General features: G+C 61.6%; 1 non-coding gene across 1 annotated transcript; it reads left to right on the top strand.

Moving 5' to 3' along the window:
• Positions 1-9,007: 9,007 nt before the first annotated feature.
• Positions 9,008-10,822, top strand: LOC142790820 (small subunit ribosomal RNA). Its single transcript, XR_012889798.1, has one exon. It is a non-coding gene; the product is annotated as a small subunit ribosomal RNA (ribosomal RNA).
• The last annotated feature ends 1,678 nt before the right edge of the window (positions 10,823-12,500 follow it).

The raw sequence follows: 12,500 nt of genomic DNA, 5'->3' as shown, positions 1-12,500 counted from the left end.
CAGTTTTCGCGCCGCCCCGGCAGACGCGGTTTTCGCGCCGCCCCGGCTGACGCGGTTTTTGCCGCCCCGGCTGACGCAGTTCGGACTTAGCACTTTTTGGGCTGAGCCTGGCTGGCGGCCCACTCACTCGATCGCCATGTCTGTTTGCCACAGTCTTCCCGGTGGTGCCGCACCCGGGCTCGCCCCGGCAGACGCGTTTTTTTTTTCTTTCGCCCCGGCAGACGTGGTTCCCCCCCCCCTTTTCGCTCGCCCCGGCTGACGAGGTTTTCGCGCCGCCCCGGCTGACGCAGTTTTCGCGCCGCCCCGGCTGACGCGGTTTCGTGCCGCCCCGGCTGACGCGGTTTTCGCGCCGCCCCGGCTGACGCGGTTTTTGCGTCGCCCCGGCTGACACGGTTCGGACTTTGCACTTTTCGGCTGTGCCTGGCTGGCGGCCCACTCACTCGATCGCCATGTCTGTTTGCCACAGTTTTCCCGGTGGTGCCGCACCCGGGCTTGCCCCGGCAGACGCGTTTTTTTTTTTTCTTTCGCCCCGGCTGACGCAGTTTTCGCGCCGCCCCGGCTGACGCGGTTTCGTGCCGCCCCGGCAGACGCGGTTTTTTGCGCCGCCCCGGCTGACGCGGTTTTTGCCGCCCCGGCTGACGCAGTTCGGACTTTGCACTTTTTGGCTGAGCCTGGCTGGCGGCCCACTCACTCGATCGCCATGTCTGTTTGCCACAGTTTTCCCGGTGGTGCCGCACCCGGGCTCGCCCCGGCAGACGCGTTTTTTTTTTCTTTCGCCCCGGCTGACGCAGTTTTCGCGCCGCCCCGGCTGACGCGGTTTCGTGCCGCCCCGGCAGACGCAGTTCGGACTTGGCACTTTTCGGCTGTGCCTGGCTGGCGGCCCACTCACTCGATCGCCATGTCTGTTTGCCACAGTTTTCCCGGTGGTGCCGCACCCGGGCTCGCCCCGGCAGACGCGTTTTTTTTTTCTTTCGCCCCGGCTGACGCAGTTTTCGCGCCGCCCCGGCAGACGCGGTTTTCGCGCCGCCCCGGCAGACGCGGTTTTTTGCGCCGCCCCGGCTGACGCGGTTTTTTGCCGCCCCGGCTGACGCAGTTCGGACTTGGCACTTTTTGGCTGAGCCTGGCTGGCGGCCCACTCACTCGATCGCCATGTCTGTTTGCCACAGTTTTCCCGGTGGTGCCGCACCCGGGCTCGCCCCGGCTGACGCAGTTTTCGCGCCGCCCCGGCTGACGCGGTTTCGTGCCGCCCCGGCAGACGCGGTTTTTGCGCCGCCCCGGCTGACGCGGTTTTTGCCGCCCCGGCTGACGCGGTTTTTGCCGCCCCGGCTGACGCAGTTCGGACTTGGCACTTTTTGGCTGAGCCTGGCTGGTGGCCCACTCACTCGATCGCCATGTCTGTTAGCCACAGTTTTCCCGGTGGTGCCGCACCCGGGCTCGCCCCGGCTGACGCAGTTTTCGCGCCGCCCCGGCAGACGCGGTTTTCGCGCCGCCCCGGCTGACGCGGTTTTTGCCGCCCCGGCTGACGCAGTTCGGACTTAGCACTTTTTGGGCTGAGCCTGGCTGGCGGCCCACTCACTCGATCGCCATGTCTGTTTGCCACAGTCTTCCCGGTGGTGCCGCACCCGGGCTCGCCCCGGCAGACGCGTTTTTTTTTTCTTTCGCCCCGGCAGACGTGGTTCCCCCCCCCCTTTTCGCTCGCCCCGGCTGACGAGGTTTTCGCGCCGCCCCGGCTGACGCAGTTTTCGCGCTGCCCCGGCTGACGCGGTTTCGCGCCGCCCCGGCAGACGCGGTTTTTTGCGCCGCCCCGGCTGACGCGGTTTTTTGCCGCCCCGGCTGACGCAGTTCGGACTTGGCACTTTTTGGCTGAGCCTGGCTGGCGGCCCACTCACTCGATCGCCATGTCTGTTTGCCACAGTTTTCCCGGTGGTGCCGCACCCGGGCTCGCCCCGGCTGACGCAGTTTTCGCGCCGCCCCGGCTGACGCGGTTTCGTGCCGCCCCGGCAGACGCGGTTTTTGCGCCGCCCCGGCTGACGCGGTTTTTGCCGCCCCGGCTGACGCGGTTTTTGCCGCCCCGGCTGACGCAGTTCGGACTTAGCACTTTTTGGCTGAGCCTGGCTGGTGGCCCACTCACTCGATCGCCATGTCTGTTAGCCACAGTTTTCCCGGTGGTGCCGCACCCGGGCTCGCCCCGGCTGACGCAGTTTTCGCGCCGCCCCGGCAGACGCGGTTTTCGCGCCGCCCCGGCTGACGCGGTTTTTGCCGCCCCGGCTGACGCAGTTCGGACTTAGCACTTTTTGGGCTGAGCCTGGCTGGCGGCCCACTCACTCGATCGCCATGTCTGTTTGCCACAGTCTTCCCGGTGGTGCCGCACCCGGGCTCGCCCCGGCAGACGCGTTTTTTTTTTCTTTCGCCCCGGCAGACGTGGTTCCCCCCCCCCCCTTTTCGCTCGCCCCGGCTGACGAGGTTTTCGCGCCGCCCCGGCTGACGCAGTTTTCGCGCCGCCCCGGCTGACGCGGTTTCGTGCCGCCCCGGCTGACGCGGTTTTCGCGCCGCCCCGGCTGACGCGGTTTTTGCGTCGCCCCGGCTGACACGGTTCGGACTTTGCACTTTTCGGCTGTGCCTGGCTGGCGGCCCACTCACTCGATCGCCATGTCTGTTTGCCACAGTTTTCCCGGTGGTGCCGCACCCGGGCTTGCCCCGGCAGACGCGTTTTTTTTTTTCTTTCGCCCCGGCTGACGCAGTTTTCGCGCCGCCCCGGCTGACGCGGTTTCGTGCCGCCCCGGCAGACGCGGTTTTTTGCGCCGCCCCGGCTGACGCGGTTTTTGCCGCCCCGGCTGACGCAGTTCGGACTTTGCACTTTTTGGCTGAGCCTGGCTGGCGGCCCACTCACTCGATCGCCATGTCTGTTTGCCACAGTTTTCCCGGTGGTGCCGCACCCGGGCTCGCCCCGGCAGACGCGTTTTTTTTTTCTTTCGCCCCGGCTGACGCAGTTTTCGCGCCGCCCCGGCTGACGCGGTTTCGTGCCGCCCCGGCAGACGCAGTTCGGACTTGGCACTTTTCGGCTGTGCCTGGCTGGCGGCCCACTCACTCGATCGCCATGTCTGTTTGCCACAGTTTTCCCGGTGGTGCCGCACCCGGGCTCGCCCCGGCAGACGCGTTTTTTTTTTCTTTCGCCCCGGCTGACGCAGTTTTCGCGCCGCCCCGGCAGACGCGGTTTTCGCGCCGCCCCGGCAGACGCGGTTTTTTGCGCCGCCCCGGCTGACGGGGTTTTTTGCCGCCCCGGCTGACGCAGTTCGGACTTGGCACTTTTTGGCTGAGCCTGGCTGGCGGCCCACTCACTCGATCGCCATGTCTGTTTGCCACAGTTTTCCCGGTGGTGCCGCACCCGGGCTCGCCCCGGCTGACGCAGTTTTCGCGCCGCCCCGGCTGACGCGGTTTCGTGCCGCCCCGGCAGACGCGGTTTTTGCGCCGCCCCGGCTGACGCGGTTTTTGCCGCCCCGGCTGACGCGGTTTTTGCCGCCCCGGCTGACGCAGTTCGGACTTAGCACTTTTCGGCTGAGCCTGGCTGGTGGCCCACTCACTCGATCGCCATGTCTGTTAGCCACAGTTTTCCCGGTGGTGCCGCACCCGGGCTCGCCCCGGCTGACGCAGTTTTCGCGCCGCCCCGGCAGACGCGGTTTTCGCGCCGCCCCGGCTGACGCGGTTTTTGCCGCCCCGGCTGACACGGTTCGGACTTTGCACTTTTCGGCTGTGCCTGGCTGGCGGCCCACTCACTCGATCGCCATGTCTGTTTGCCACAGTTTTCCCGGTGGTGCCGCACCCGGGCTTGCCCCGGCAGACGCGTTTTTTTTTTTTTTCTTTCGCCCCGGCTGACGCAGTTTTCGCGCCGCCCCGGCTGACGCGGTTTCGTGCCGCCCCGGCAGACGCGGTTTTTTGCGCCGCCCCGGCTGACGCGGTTTTTGCCGCCCCGGCTGACGCAGTTCGGACTTTGCACTTTTTGGCTGAGCCTGGCTGGCGGCCCACTCACTCGATCGCCATGTCTGTTTGCCACAGTTTTCCCGGTGGTGCCGCACCCGGGCTCGCCCCGGCAGACGCGTTTTTTTTTTTCCTTCGCCCCGGCAGACGTGGTTCCCCCCCCCCCCCTCCGTCTTTCTTTTTGTTTTTTTTTTCGCCGCGGCTGAAGTGGATTTTTCGGTGCCTCGACGCCCCGGTAGTCGCGGTTTTTCCGTTTCCGCACGGCCCCGGCTGACGCTGCTCGGTCACAGTCGCCTTTTGTGGTGATTGCAGACTTCTTGAGCGCGGGTGTTTTTTTTTTTGTTGTTGTTGTTGTTTTATTACGCATTCGCTCCAGCAGACGCTGTTTAGACTTTTTGTTTCCTCTTTTATCCTGCGACGAGGTGACGAGGTTTATTCGGTGCCCCGCCGCCCCGGCTGAAGTGATTTTTCCTGTCCCGTGCCGCCCCGGCTGACGCGGTTGGGACTTCGCGTTTGTTCGGCCGCCACGGGTTTTGGCGCACTCGCTCGGTTGCTTGTTGTTGCCACTTGTTGCGAACCCAGGTTTCTTGAGCGAGCGCGGGCGTTTTTTCTTCCTTTCTTTCTTTGTTCTATGTGTTAGCGAATCGGCCTTTAATATCACACGAGGACTCACAACCAACAATTTTCAGTTTGAAGTGTAAATAATCTGCAGGTGTTGACGTAACTGACTTGCCCCGTACCCTTGAGTACATCCATGAAGTTCTCGTAGTACTACTAAATCGCATTATTCCAAGTGGAGAAATTCCCATAAATTTGCAAACCTCTACACGAAAATCGGTGCGCGTGATAAAGTTGAAAATTATCGTCCGATATCAAATGTGCCTTCTATAACACAAATTCTAGGAAAAAAAAAAACACTTGTTCGCCGTTTTCTGCGCCGTGACTGGCAGCACTCCGGCGAAGCGAAACGGGGTCGATTCGAGCACGATATCGGCGTCTTTCGACGTGCTCGCCGGCGACCGTCGCACGAGTACGTCGCACGAGCGCGTCTGCCGGGGCGCCGTTTGCGAAGCCGACGCAAAAGTGGGAACCGCCGCTCGGATGATCGCCGCTTTCGGCAGAGTGAGTGTTGGCACTCCGGGGAAGCGAAACAGCGTGAATGCGCCCACGAAATCGGCGTATTTTGAAGTGACCGCCGGCGACCGTCGCACGAGTACGGTAAACCGCGTCAGCCGGGGCGTAGTTCGGGACGCCGACGAAAAAGTGGGAAGCGCAACTCGGATCTTCGCCGTTTTTGCAGGAGTGAGTGGCGGCCCTCCTGCGAGACCAAGAAGCATCGATTCGTGCACGAATTCGGCGCCTTTCGACGTGATCGCCGGCGACCGTCGCTCGAGTAGGGCAAACCGCGTCTGCCGGGGCGGGCTTCGGGACGCCGATGCGAAAGTGGGAAACGCTGCTCGGATGTTCGCCGTTTTTGGCCGAGTGAGTGCTGGCACTCGGGCGAAGCCAAACGGGGCCGATTACGGCACGATATCGGCGTCTTTCGACGTGCCCGCCGGCGACCGTCGCACGAGTACGGTAAACCGCGTCAGCCCGGGCGGAGTTCGGGACGCCGATGCGAAAGTGGAGAACGCCGCTCGGATCTTCGCCGTTTTTGGAGGAGTGAGTGGCGGCACTCCGGAGAAGCCAAGGAGCGCCAATTAGCGCACGATATCGGCGTCTTTCGACGCGCTCGCCGGCGACCGTCGCACGAGTAGGGCAAACCGCGTCTGCCGGGGCGGGGTTTACGACGCCGACGCAAAAGTGGGAACCGCCGCTCGGATGTTGGCCGTTTTTGGCAGAGTGAGTGCTGGCACTCCGGCGACGCGAAAGAGCGCGAATGCGCCCACGAAAGTGGCGTATTTGGACGTGCTTGACGGCGAACGCTGCAGGAGTACGAAAAACCACGTCAGCCGGGGCGAGCGACCCACGGCGGTCTGGGTGCTTATCGCTGCTATTATAGGGGCACCCCGGCAGACGCAGAAAAAAAAAAATTTTTTTTCGACCTTCTTTTTTGCTGGTCGAGCTCGGGTAACCCAGGTCGCAATGGGAGCCGCGCACGAAAGCGGCGTCGCGAGACGCGTTCGCGGTCGCTAGTCGCACGAGCTCGGCAACCGCGTCAGCCGGCGCGGAGTTCGGGATGCCGACGGCTAAGTGGGTACCGCTGCTCGGATGTTCGCCGTTTTTGGCCGAGTGAGTGCTGGCACTCCGGTGAAGCCAAGGAGCGCCAATTCGTGCACGATATCGGCGTCTTTCGACGTGCCCGCCGGCCACCGCCGCACGAGTACGGCAAACCGCGTCTGCCGGGGCGGGGTTTGCGACGCGTACGCAATAGTGGGAACCGTCGCTCGGATGTTCGTCGTCTTTGGCCGAGCGAGTGCTGGCACTCCGGCGAAGCGAAACGGGGCCGATTCGGGCACGATATCGGCGTATTTCGACGTGCTCGCCGGCGACCGTCGCACGAGTACGGCAAAGCGCGTCTGCCGGGGCGAGGTTTGCGACGCCGACGAAAAAGTGGGAAGCGCCGCTCGGATCTTCGCCGTTTTTGCAGGAGTGAGTGGCGGCCCTCCTGCGAGACCAAGAAGCATCGACTCGCGCACGATATCGGTGTCTTTCGACGTGCCCGCCGGCCACCGCCGCACGAGTACGGCAAACCGCGTATGCCGGGGCGGGGTTGGCGACGCCGACGCAAAAGTGGGAACCGCCACTAGGATGTTCGCCGTTTTTGGCAGAGTGAGTGCTGGCACTCCGGCGAAGCGAAAGAGCGCGAATGCGCCCACGAAAGTGGCGTGTTTGGACGTGCTTGACGACGACCACCGCAGGAAAACGAAAAACCACGTCAGCCGGGGCGAGCGACCCATGGCGGTCTGGGTGCTTATCGCTGCTATTATAGGGGCACCCCGGCAGACGCAAAAAAAAAAAAATTTTTTTTTCGACATTCTTTTTTGCTCGTCGACCTCGGGTGACCCAGGTCGCAGTGGGAGCCGCGCACGAAAGCGGCGTCGCGAGACGGCTTCGCGGTCGCTAGTCGCACGAGCTCGGCAACCGCGTCTGCCGGGGCGGAGTTCGGGACGCCGACGGCTAAGTGGGAACCGCCGCTCGGATGTTCGCCGTTTGTGGCCGAGTGAGTGCTGGCACTCCGGCGAAGCCAAACGGGGCCGATTCCGGCACGATATCGGCGTCTTTCTACGTGCTCGCCGGCGACCGTCGCACGAGTACGGCAAAGTGCGTCTGCCGGGGCGGGGTTTGCGACGCGTACGCAATAGTGAGAACCGTCGCTCGGATGTTCGTCGTCTTTCGCCGAGCCAGTGCTGGCACTCCGGCGAAGCCGAACGGAGCCGATTCGGGCACGATATCGGCGTCTTTCCACGTGCTCGCCGGCGACCGTCGCACGAGTACGGTAAACCGCGTCAGCCGGGGCGGAGTTCGGGACGCCGATGCGAAAGTGGGAAGCGCCGCTCGGATCTTCGCCGTTTTTGGAGGAGTCAGTGGCGGCACTCCTGTGAAGCCAAGGTGCGCCAATTCGCGCACGATATCGGCGTCTTTCGACGTGCCCGCCGGCCACCGTCGCACGAGTACGGCAAACCTCGTCTGCCGGGGCGGGGTTTGCGACGCCGACGCAAAAGTGGGAACCGCCGCTCGGATGTTCGCCGTTTTTGGCAGAGTGAGTGCTGGCACTCCGGCGAAGCGAAAGAGCGTGAATGCGCCCACGAAAGTAGCGTATTTGGACGTGCTTGACGGCGACCGCCGCAGGAGTACGAAAAACCACGTCAGCCGGGGCGAGCGACCCACGGCGGTCTGGGTGCTTATCGCTGCTATTATAGGGGCACCCCGGCAGACGCAGAAAGAAAAAAAAAATGGGGACATGGCGTGCGTCACCGTGCGGCTTCGCAGCGTTGCCGAAGTCGCCGAGCCCTTCGACTGAGCCGAACGGCGGACAGGGAACGTTGGTCGGCCGTTCTAACCTGTCGGTGCCACGCCGAGACGTCGTTAAGGAAAACCGCGTCGTGGGCCTCTACGACGCCGTCGATTCGTTGTACGTTTGGTGTCCAGCGTGTCGGCGGCGAGTAGCGGACACGTCGTTCACGACTTCGGTCTTTCGCAGTCGACGCGAACTTGCGGAGAGTCGTGGTGCCTCACGTTTTCGGCAGAAACCGCGGCGGAATTTTCCCGTGCGTGCGCGCACGACCTCGGTGCTGTGCCGTCAGCGTAGTGTTGCACAAACTCGTGGCCTACCCAAGGTGCGGTACGTTTGCGGCCGTATCCTCGGTGGCAATTTCGTGAGTAGGGTCGCAAATTCTACGACCTCGGCGGGTTTGAGAGCGACGTAGACTTGTGGCACGCTCAACGTGCCACACGTTTCGGGGCACACCCGCGGTGAAATTTTCTCGAGTACGCTCGTATTAGTGCCCAAGGAGGTCTGGGTACTTATCGCTGCTATTATGTGGGGGTTCTCGTGAGCGGCGTACGCGAAAGCGACCGGGTGTCTGATATGCGGCGGGCTTCGGCCTCGTCAAGCGTGTCCTCGGGTCTGCTCCAGGGGAATCCACGGCAGTCGTCTGCAGCCTCATCCGCTTGATGCGTTAGGGGCTGGTTGTCGGACGGTGCCGTTTTACCACGATATCGAGGTGTGTTCCGTGTCGTCCTCGGGCGATTCAGATGCGAAAGCGCCGAAGACGCGGGCGTGACCCGTCGTCTGGCGGCTTTGCGGTCTCGGCTCCGTTGCTAGTTCCGGCCGGTCCACCGACAGTGCAGCGGGCTTGGGCAACCCGCACGGCGCGACCGAGTCGATGCAACGAAAAAGAGCGAGCATGAACGTGCTTCTTGCCGCACGGCTCCCACTCGTCTTTCGGGAAGGTTGTGCCGTAGCGAGCTCGAACGCCGTCATCTCGGAGTGCAAAATAAGCGTGTTGGGGCGCCTGAAGGTGGCCTCCGCCGCACACAGACTGCGTCCGGCCCGCCGAAGGCGAGGACGGACGCGCAGTCGAACGATTACCTGGTTGATCCTGCCAGTAATCATATGCTTGTCTCAAAGATTAAGCCATGCATGTCTAAGTACATGCCGAAATAAGGCGAAACCGCGAATGGCTCATTAAATCAGTTATGGTTCCTTAGATCGTTTCTTCCTACTTGGATAACTGTGGCAATTCTAGAGCTAATACATGCAGTGAGCCTGGAGCCCTTTGGGTAACGGGTGCTTTTATTAGACCAAGATCGATCGGGTTTCGGCCCGTATTGTGTGGTGACTCTGGATAACTTTGTGCTGATCGCATGGCCACGAGCCGGCGACGTTTCTTTCAAGTGTCTGCCTTATCAACTTTCGATGGTAGGTTACTTGCTTACCATGGTTGTTACGGGTAACGGAGAATCAGGGTTCGATTCCGGAGAGGGAGCCTGAGAAACGGCTACCACATCCAAGGAAGGCAGCAGGCGCGCAAATTACCCACTCCCGGCACGGGGAGGTAGTGACGAAAAATAACAATACGGGACTCTTTTGAGGCCCCGTAATTGAAATGAGTACACTCTAAATCCTTTAACGAGGATCAATTGGAGGGCAAGTCTGGTGCCAGCAGCCGCGGTAATTCCAGCTCCAATAGCGTATACTAAAGCTGCTGCGGTTAAAAAGCTCGTAGTTGGATCTCAGTTCCAGACGAGTAGTGCATCTACCCGATGCGACGGCTCGGACTGAACATCATGCCGGTTCTTTCTTGGTGCACTTCATTGTGTGCCTCGAGATGGCCGGTGCTTTTACTTTGAAAAAATTAGAGTGCTCAACGCAGGCGAGTCGCCTGAATAAACTTGCATGGAATAATAGAACAAGACCTCGTTTCTGTTCTGTTGGTTTTTGGAATACGAGGTAATGATTAAGAGGGACGGACGGGGGCATTCGTATTGCGGCGCTAGAGGTGAAATTCTTGGACCGTCGCAAGACGAACTACTGCGAAAGCATTTGCCAAGAATGTTTTCATTGATCAAGAACGAAAGTCAGAGGTTCGAAGGCGATCAGATACCGCCCTAGTTCTGACCATAAACGATGCCAACCAGCGATCCGCCTGAGTTACTCAAATGACTCGGCGGGCAGCTTCCGGGAAACCAAAGTATTTGGGTTCCGGGGGAAGTATGGTTGCAAAGCTGAAACTTAAAGGAATTGACGGAAGGGCACCACCAGGAGTGGAGCCTGCGGCTTAATTTGACTCAACACGGGAAAACTTACCCGGCCCGGACACTGGGAGGATTGACAGATTGAGAGCTCTTTCTTGATTCGGTGGATGGTGGTGCATGGCCGTTCTTAGTTGGTGGAGCGATTTGTCTGGTTAATTCCGATAACGAACGAGACTCTAGCCTATTAAATAGGTGCGGGGTTCCCAGCACCTTACAACCTTCTTAGAGGGACAAGCGGCTCCTAGCCGCACGAAACAGAGCAATAACAGGTCTGTGATGCCCTTAGATGTCCGGGGCCGCACGCGCGCTACACTGAAGGAAGCAGCGTGTCTTTATCCCTGTCTGAAAAGACTGGGTAACCCGTGGAACTTCTTTCGTGATTGGGATAGGGGCTTGCAATTGTTCCCCTTGAACGAGGAATTCCCAGTAAGCGCGAGTCATAAGCTCGCGTTGATTACGTCCCTGCCCTTTGTACACACCGCCCGTCGCTACTACCGATTGAATGATTTAGTGAGGTCTTCGGACCGATGTCCGGCGCGGCCTTTCGGTTGCGCCGGTCTGTTGGAAAGATGACCAAACTTGATCATTTAGAGGAAGTAAAAGTCGTAACAAGGTTTCCGTAGGTGAACCTGCGGAAGGATCATTAACGGATTGTGAAGGGTGAGCGCCTCGGCTGCGTCTGCGCCCGACACTTTCTGCCGCTGACCCCGTTTGGACGCGGGGTCGGCTTTTCCCCACGGGGCTGCCTGAATGTGGAGCGGCACCCCGTGACAAATTGTTGCGCCCAGCGGACGCCAACACCGCGACCTTGGACGGTCGGCCAGGTGGCGGACGCGGGTACAAACGGCGCAACGCACTCATAGGTCGGCTTTCGACCCGCCACTGCACCGTGGCTCGAAGCGCTCGAAATGCGCGACCCGACCGCTGCGGGACCGCCTAGTACTGTAAACAGGAGCGGCGGAGCGCGAACGGCGAGTCGTGGTTACGTCGGTAGAAGGCGAGGCTGCGCGTTCCCGAAACGCCAGCCGAGTGCCCTCCCGACCGTTCGAGCGTGCAAGAACGAGACCCGACAATCGCGCGGCGACTGCCAAGTACGAGAGGAACGGCACAAGCGTCGGCGGTCGGTCAAGGAACTGGCGATGTGACGGGTCCGCTGTGCACCAGTGCATACCGTCCCGCCGTCCGCGGCAAGCGCCTCCGCGTCCTCGGGTGACGGAGGCTGCCGGTCGGTTCTTGCAGGCGAGGGATCTCGCTGGCACCGGTTCGCGTTGACGCGCGGCCGGTCATGGCACGGCGATGCGACGGCCGAGGTGCGCAGTACTCGATGGAGGAACCGCACGCTCCGATGACCGTCCCGCCCTCCGCGGCGTATGCGTACCGACCGTAATGGTTGCAGCAGCGCCGGCCGGCTTTTGAATTCGCCACACGAAACACGGTGCGAGATCGCGGTTAGGGGAGCGTCGACGTTGCCAGGCGTTTTGCTTGCTGCCGAGGGAAAGGCGGCACGGCCACGTCGCGCTCGTCGCGATTAGCGGGTCTGCGCGCTTTGGGAAGGTGCCGCAACGACTTGCCGAAAGAGGAAGCACGGAAGAACGAGGGACTTGGACGTCCCGACAATTGAACGCACTTGCGGCCAGGCCCTTGCTGGCTTCGTTCTTCCGCCTCGAGTAGGCTCGTACGCGGCTCCGGCGCCGAAAGTGGTCCTTGGCACCGACTTCGGTGGACGTGGGAAGTGCCGCGCAAGTACGGCGCGCCTGGCTCCACCTGTTGGCTAAAGTAAGCAGCCGGATCGGCATTTTGGTGTGCGGTGCCAAACCGTGGATGCGAAAAAAGCTTGTGCGATTTCGTGGAACAAAAAGCGGGGGTCCCCCTTTTTATGCGGAGGAGACCGACCCGCCCGCCGTGGTGAACCGCGACGCCACGGTAAAAACGGGAGAGGCTTGTTGATGGGACCGTGCATCCCGCGCTCCACGGAGGCCGGGAGGCGGCCGCCCGAGGAAATGTGTAGCCGTCGAGGCCCGCATCTGCGTGCACTCTTATCCAAATGGGTGTACCGCAGGCATTTTCTGGTTAGGCGGGCCAATGAGAGCGAGCACACAACGATACCTACGGGTCCGGCTTGGAGAACCGGCTTCGACGCCTCCCGAGTATTTATAGAGGGGTGGACCACGAAAGCACTCGCAAGTAGCGGAAGCGAAACGCCGTCCGAAACACACCGTTTGCTCGATTTGCGGCAGCCGAAAAAGGCGCGGCAGAGTTTTGGAGTCCAAGCGTGCGCTGAAAAGCGCCCTTCTTGGCCACTGTTTGGCCGAGTGCCAGAAACG

This window comes from Rhipicephalus microplus, unplaced genomic scaffold, assembly GCF_043290135.1.
Source record: "Rhipicephalus microplus isolate Deutch F79 unplaced genomic scaffold, USDA_Rmic scaffold_124, whole genome shotgun sequence".
NCBI classification, from domain to species: Eukaryota; Metazoa; Arthropoda; class Arachnida; order Ixodida; family Ixodidae; genus Rhipicephalus; species Rhipicephalus microplus.
Note: the sequence above shows the minus strand (reverse complement) of the source record. Positions and strands in the feature narration are given on the sequence as shown.